Below are 8231 nucleotides of genomic sequence, written 5' to 3' on the forward strand. Positions count from 1 at the left end.
TTTCCCTTCCCCTCCCCTCCCCTCCCCTCCCTGAAGGACCAAAGTGGTTTCACACAGATCTTGGCTGTACAGATTTTCTCCTGTCAAGAGTACCATGTGCTGCAGTGTTCTGTTCGCCCACTATTTTCTGTGAGAGTGTGGTTTTTTTTTTAAGAAATATATATATAAACTATTATTTGTTACCGAATTGTACAAAATGGATCCATTAAATTCTTTGATTAATTAACCCGTTCGATGGGCGTTTCTGTAAAGAATCTCCTTACTTGTCCCGGTTGCTGCATATAAATACACGTGTGTGTGTGTATGTATATACATATATATTCCCCCCCAGCAGTCGCTAATAAGGAAAGGCCCGGGGGGGGTGTGATGATTGACTGTCCATTTTAGCTCCCACTGGTAATGACTTCTAATACCCAAACACGCCCGCCCCACCCCGAGCCGGGCTCCCGTTGAAGCGGGGCTCCCGGCGGGGCGGGGGGGCAGAGCCCGCTGGTGACGTCACGCAGGGCCCGGGGCGGGCAGCCCCCCGGCAGTGGGGCACCCGGGGCCGCTGCCCCACGGCGCTGCCCTGAGAACCGCCCGCGCCATAAATTCTTGCACGGGTCCGGCAGCGCGGCCGTGGCACCTTCCCGCTGCCCCGGAGCTGCCAGTGCAAACCCACAGGGCCCACTCCTCTGGCTCAGAGGAGTAATGGAGGGGGGAAAAAAACCCAAATACATAAACAAACCCCTCCACTGGGGTAGCTTGAAACTGCCGAATGGTGCCGTTTTAATTACTTTAATGATGTTTAAGAATACCAGATAGTATAGGCAAATAAGTAGCGTGGGCTGCTGGAGGAGGCTTCCACGGCCGGCCGAGTGCAGGCGGAAGGCTGCGGTAACCGCCTCTGCTCCTGTCTGACACATCACCTCTGCACCCAGGTGACCGGACTTTGCGTGAGCGTACAACTCCACACGCATGCACACACACACGTGCGTGTGTATATGTATAAAGATAAAAGCTACAGGGAAATAAATAGCTGGTCGGTGGCAACCTCCCCCCCCCACCTCGCCCAGCGCCTCCCCTACTGATGCAGCCTTATTTTCCTCCCAAGGCACCAAGTCGGGGTTCCCTTCCTCACTCGCCCAAACTCGGCAACTTTTGCATTTAAACTCCTGGAACAGTGGCAACAGCTCGTGGTACCGGGAGATACACGTAGGGCAGAGAAACGTGCGAGAGACGAGCCTAAACTAGGGGAGAATTTTGTCCCCCTGCAACCCCTGAAACCTGTGTCATGGAAATCGAGAGGTACAGAAGGCAGCTGCGGGCAGGGAGGATGCTTCCATCGTGTCCCGAGATCTGTTTATTTCTTTATTTCTCTATTTACAGAAGTGTTTGGATGTGCAGGCTAATCACCTTTAATTTTTCATTTGCTTGTTACAGATGTCTACCCCGTTGCTCTCAAGGTAATCTAGACAGACGCAGCTGAAAGTCTGAATCTTATGCCTTAGACATCAAAGCAAGCTCGCACAAAGAAGTATTTCTTCACAACGGTGAATCTTCATGGTAAGTTAGGATTTCTATGGCAATAGGCAAGTCATACTTAAATAGTGAAAGGCGAAGTCTGGAGCCCGTCCAGTCTTTTCATTAAGGACATAATATTTACGTCTAACAGGCCCTTTTTCTTGTGTATACAAGTATATATTTTTGTTTGACGCGAACTAAATCATTTTCGTTTAATTTCCGGTAAACAAAACCCACGCGAACAGGGCACTTGTTCCAGACCATAATAAAAATGGATCAGACTGTCAGGAAGAAAAGGCCCGCTTGAACCGTCGCCTCAGCTCACTTTTGTTTCTGCTTTCTGCCGGGATCAGAGAATGCGTTTGGGATTTGAGGGCGAGTTTCTAAAGGCAAGGAAATGGTTTTTAAGGGGGAAAAGAAAAGGAGAAAGGTCTAATCAAGCTCGGGTTGTTCAAAGGGCCTGATTTTGGGGTTGAAAGTGTGAGTTTTATGGTGCATCAGCATGCCACGTTAGGATCGCTATGGTAATGAGGAGAGCAATAGCAAGCGGCCTTCAAAGGAGGCACACTCCATTTGAGACAGTCTATTAAGATACATTTGCACTGACCTTTGTTTCATGCTAGCTTAATACACTCAATCTGCTCCCCGCTAGAGATATACTTCCTCCACCTCATGCACTTCGGCGGGGTTGGGGTTTGCGGGGCTTCGCCCTCCCCCCGAGGCGGGCTCGCTCCGGCGTCGGGGCCCCGCTCTCCCTCTCCCCAAAGCAGGGGACCGCCAGCCGGGCTCGGGGCGCGCTCCCACCCCCTCTCCCCAGCATCTCTGACCAGCTTCTCGCAACAAGACCCGGCCACAAAGCCCGAGAAGTTCTTCCCTCTGCCCCCCGCCCCCACCTCGCAGGGGAAGACAGGACGGGGACCGAAAAGACACCACTCCCCCCACACCCCCTTGGGCTGCCTCGGCCCCGCTGGGGAGTGGGTGGGCTGATGGAAGCCCCTCAGGAGCCGGGAAAGCGGGGCGAGGGCCGAGGGGAGCCCCCGCGCCCCCCTTGCCGGCCCGGCCCGGCCGGCGCTGCGCGGCGGCGGGCGGAGGCTCCGCGGTGCGGGGGAACTTGACACCCGCACGGCCGGGGCCATGGCCGCTGGGCCGTGGGCCCGGGAAAGTTAGAAGTCCATGTTCCAGTAATTGTCTTGTTGTTTATTTTATCCAAGTACCCTAGTGAATAGGGGAAAAATAAACACGATGAAAAAAAATTCAAACAGTTGAGTCGTCTTTAGTGCCAGCCCTTGTGGTTGAATAAAAAGGATGGTCCAATTTCTATTGAGCTGAGAAATCTTTGAAGTGGGAGTTATTATCTGAGAAATTCCTGCTCGTCGTCCTAACAACGCTGATGAAACGTAAAAGGTTCTTTGTCAGCGATTTGTTCTCCTCTCTGTCAAACTCACCCTGCCCGTTAGCTTTAAACCGTTTCTAAAGAGATAAAATCAAACTTTTAAAGATAACTTTAGGGGCCCAGAGGGTGCAGAAAATACCAAACTATCGAATCCCGTGTATAGACATATATCTGGATTTATGTGGCTGTGTCTGTGTGAAACTCTCTGTGTACAGATCTCCATAGATGTCTGTATGACCTTACTGTTCGAAAGTTGAAATGATGTCCATTTTTTTGCATTTTATCCTCTGAACTTTTCCGTCTAACAAACTATTCCTACACACATGCTGCACAGAATGCGATTATTGCGAGAAGTCAGAAATGTTGGGTTTCATTAACACCAGTTTGTGACCAACAAACGTTTTCTTTCCAGTAGAGTGAACTCAAGAGCGTAGACGTAAGAGTAAAGGCTTTGATAATTTTAACAGTCCGAATACCTATTAAGCATGTATATACTGCAATGTATCGAAGTTGTTAACGCATTCAAAGCGATGGCTTCCATATGCTCTCATGTTTTATTGTCCGTAAGTGTAAAGATAGTCAAACTGCATTTCTTGCGTATCTTCATTTTATAAACATCACCGTGTGCACTGAAATGATTCCCAGATTAAGGTTAATCTGGTAGTTTCGCATTGGAGGTCATGAAACGCTCTGTTCGTAACACGAATTCCTTGAAGTGGTAACTCATCAGTGTACTTCTGGTTTAGTTGCTACAGAGTGATCTGAGCCCAATCCTGCCATTCTAAGCAACCCCATTAATTTAATGGGACTTTTCCTGAGTAAAGACCGAGTCAAACTGCAGTGGAGTGGGTATTATAATATTATTATTATTGTTGTTATTATTAATCCTGGATTTGTCATATTTATGGGAAATCCTACCACATACCTTGTATGGAGGAGAAACGCCTCCGAAAAATGTAGCTCGCAAAAAAAAAAAAAAAAAAAAAAAAAAGAAAAACAAAAACCACAACAACCACATTCGCAATGTTGATATGCTGTACCTCTTTCCAGACTTCTTATATTCCATATTTTCCTTCAGCACATGTTTGGTAACGAAGGAATGTTCTGTTCTGTGTTTGAACATACTATTTATTTTTTAATATTTGGATTTTTTTACAATAAATATTTATAAACGTTTCAATTCTATGGTTATTTTTACAAACGTGCACTTTTAAAATACGTGTTTGTACTGACGATCCCGAGCCGTTCCTAAAATACTGTGTAGTCAACCTTGTTTTTCTCTTTGTTTTTATATTAGCTGAAAAAAATTTCCCCAAACCGGTGTATTATTAATGTGGTGTACAATCAAGTACTAATGCGTGGTTTTTTTTATTGGTCTTTAACGTCTTTTAATGTTAATCGTTTTAGGTTGGCATTTGCATTAAAAGAACAAAAGAAAACGCTACTTTGGCTTCATTTCTGAGATAACATTTTTCAGATCGGAGACTTCAAATGAACCAGTTCTTTCAATAGTGGCCGAGCTGCGGCAGACTGCGAAAAGCGAGCCCCGTGTCACCCATTGGAGCCCCGTCCCCTCGCCGCCCCCTCCAGGGTCCCTCCGCAGGGCACCCCGGCTCCTGCCCACGCCGTCGCGGTCCTGGGGGGCCGAGCGGCCGGGATCTTGTCGAGAGCTCCCAGGCGGAGCCGTCCCCAAGGGCCGCTGCTGCCCCCCGCCCCCGAGGGGTTATTGTTTTGGCAGGGCGGGCGAGGGATGAAACTGTTTGTTTGAAGATTTCCCCCCCCAAAATGTGTCCCTGTCACAGCGACACTTTTCACAAGGGTCCTAGGGGGGACTTGGAGCATTTTATTTCTTTGTAAGAGAGGAAATCCATTCGTCAGCTGAAGTAATCTGAAGGTAAGCCGCCTCCGCCTTGAATATTCCCCTTACCGATTTTAAGAGGCTGCAGGGTTTCGCAGCTCCCCAACATGCTCAGAATATTCTTCCCATGAGTTTTTAAACCTCAGCTTTGCGGTTCAGAGGGGTGCAGCGGCCTCGGGCACGGGGCGCTCCCCAGCCCGGCGGGCGCCGTGCGCATGCGCGCTGCCCTGGCTCCTTTTAAAAAAGGACAACTTGAAAGAAGTTGCCTAACGCAGAGAGATGACAAACAGTTGGCTTTGGCTGGTAGGCATATTGTCAATAAAGACTACATTGACTACAGAAAGAGGGAGAGAGAAAGAAAGAAAAAAAATAAAAGGATTCAAGAAAGAAAAGAATTCAAGAAAAAGAACCGAAGGAAAACATTTTTGCTGGTCTGTAAAAGGCCAAAAAATGGCCCATAAAGGAAAGGAGGGCTAACAGTACATGCTAATTAAAGAATACAATTCTATGGTCTATAATGATTGAGCGAAGACATGTACTTATTACACTTGACTGTCAACAAGGGAAGGAATGTCCCTTCAGACAACATGGTGAGAGACGTGTGGGCATTATTAGTGGTCCTTTTATAGACATTGCCTTTTCTTTCTCAATGCTGACAAACCATTTTGGAGGGAACCATCCCCTGTTGCTTCCTATCATCGATCCCCATGCAAGCCCCTGCATTGTGCAAGTGCATTAATTAAAGACCATTCATTTAACAAAAGAACATTGTATGTTCAGGAAAGGAAGATTAGAAATATGAATCAGTAACCGAGACCCGTTTCCGCCGCCGTACCGGGAGAAGCAGAGGGGAAGGAGGTGCAGCGTGCGGTTAAACCCACCGCACTTCCCTGGCCTGAGCGGGGGCTTAGCCACCATTTGGGCTCTTTGGGACAGAAACCTTGATGTGGATTACAATGGGGGGGCGGGGGGGTGGGAAGGCTGTTGTCAAGCGTCTCTGTGTGTGTCGGAGTGCTCAGCCCTCCCCTGCGCCCCCGCCAGCCCGCCCGCTCCCAGGGGCAGGCCCGCAGCGCCCCGCACCGCCGCCCCCCAGGGGCCGGGCCCCCCCGCCCGGCAGCGCCCGCGTCCAGGGCTGGCGTGCGTCCGTGCACGCATCCCCACGCGCATTTGTTATGTCAAGAGGGTTTTTCCAGCTGCACAGACGGACAGACGTGACCCCATCCCTCCCCATCCCTTTGCTGACTAGATTTTTCCAGTCCGAAGGGAAAACCAGCTGGTCCCCCAAAGCTGGTCGCGACACGAGGGTGACTTGTCGTGAGAAGGTAGAAGGAGAGCGCAGGGAAGCGGAGGTTATGCGGGAGTGGGGGAAGGAGCGAAGGCGGATTCCCAGTATCACCCACATGACTTGCTAAGCGGCTCCAGCTTCTCTAAAACCTCTGGGCCATATGTTAGTTTATTTACACCCTTTGTCTTTTCGTGTGTCGTCTGGTGAAAGAATATTCCTGGGATATAAATGAAAGTAAGCTAGAGTAAACAAACAAGGGCAGCGCCTGCTTAAGGGATATGTAACATTTCTGAGATCCCGACAGTGCACGTCGTTCCCATGGTTATAGTGGGGCCAGAATAGCAATTAAAGCTTTTACTTAAAACCCCCAGATTTTTAATGCTGAATGACACATTGACTCCATTTTCTCCTTGATGATTAAGAGTTTTTGCAGGATTACACTAGCGGAAGAGAAGGAGGGGGGACGACAAAAAAGTCACAGCAAAAATAAGTCTTTAACAGTAAAAAAAAAAAAAAAAAAAAAAGGCACAACAGTTTAAGGTGTAAGGGAAACCTCTGCAGGTTTCCCGTGGGCCTGAATTTGTCCTCAACTTCTGCACTTGGAGCCACCCCGCTCCGGGGAGGGGACCGCGCTAGCTCCCGGGATTGGGCGACGAGACCCCGCGGCTTCGGGCACCAGCTCCGCGCTTGGAAATCCGCGCATCAGCTTCGTTTTCTTCTTCTTCAGCCGCGGCAGTCACCCTCTGGCCGGCTGGAGCACGCCGGGCCACGGGGCTACCTTTTTGCCTAAAAGAAACAGGACGCCCTACCAAATCGGCTGGTTTTATTTTTTTGTTCTTTTCCCCCAAGTCAATGTATACCCAGGGGATCGGCTCATTGCTGCTGCAGATCCTGTCTCCCGGTCACCGTGCTGGTGTGCGCGGGCTGGGGAAGCCGCCCCGGAGAGCGGGAGCCGGGGTGCGCCGTGCGGGGCTGGGCCGCCCCCCGGGCCCGCGCTGCCCGCGGCCAAAGCCTCCCTCCTGCCCTCGCCCTGCCTCGCTGCTGCCTCTCAGCATACCTGCTCCAGCCCGCCCTGACAGCCAGACAAAAGCGGGGCCCCCCCCCGCCCTTCCCTTCGCCCCCCACCCAGCTGTTTTGGAAAGACACACACAAAAAATTTATTCTCCAACTTTTGACTAGTCACTGCTGGCTTAAATTATCCTCTGCCCTGGGGGGGCAATAGTGAAGCAACGGGAGCTCCTTGCTCCACCGCCTGCTCCCGCGTGCGGCTGGGAAACAGGGTGCATCTGAACTTGGGCAAAACCGGGCTGCCCCCCCGCATCTCCCCGGGGCCGGGGGTGGCCAGGCCGGGAGCCCGGAGTGGGGAGTCAGAGGGAGGTTTCAAGGGGGAGGTTTTGTCCTCCCTACCTGAGGACAGATTAAGTCTTGCATATACTTGACAAAGATGAAGACCTTACTGGGAGGAAGGGCGGGGGGGTGGGGGGGGGGGGAAGGGGAATGGGTAGGAAAAGAAAGAAGGAGTCACTGGATTGTTATTGTCTAGAAAACAGGCCACCTTTAAAAACCTGTTGTAGAAATACAGAGACTCCTTTAAGTGTGAAATATCATTTCATTGTAAATAGTCAAAAAAGAGTCGGTAATCCAACTTCCGGAAACTGTTCTGAATTATTTCAGCAGACTCTTTTAAAAGGGGATTAGCAGGGCTTTAGGGGCAAAATCCTTCTGTTTTATTCAATCTCTGATTTTATGTTATAATTACTAGATGTAAAGACTCGCGAATTAGTATGCAGGCGTCGTCCAGACATTATGCAGGTGCTATTCTAATCATTCAGCTTTTTAATTAAGGAACGAGGTAAGAAAACAGAATCATAAAAACACTTTTGTGAGAGCTGAGAAAATCGTGAGCGACTGCATGAATAAAGCCTTTATACCTTATCCTGACAGGTCAGACACCAATTGCCTGACTTACGACCTTTTCTTGCTGAAACAATGGTTAACAGCTTTCTCACCTTGTTCCCATTATAGCCTTTATTCTCGCGGAGAATTTATGGAAATGGCCCTAAAATGCTTACACTAAAGAGGGATGCAAAAAGGTAGTGCAATTTTAATTGGTGCGTGTCCCGTACAAAGGTACTTTCATTCGGGCGGTTCGGGAATGGAGGGTCTCAGCCCGGCACGAGAATTTGGGTAGG

Source organism: Phalacrocorax carbo, chromosome 7, assembly GCF_963921805.1.
Source record: "Phalacrocorax carbo chromosome 7, bPhaCar2.1, whole genome shotgun sequence".
Classification (NCBI taxonomy): domain Eukaryota; kingdom Metazoa; phylum Chordata; class Aves; order Suliformes; family Phalacrocoracidae; genus Phalacrocorax; species Phalacrocorax carbo.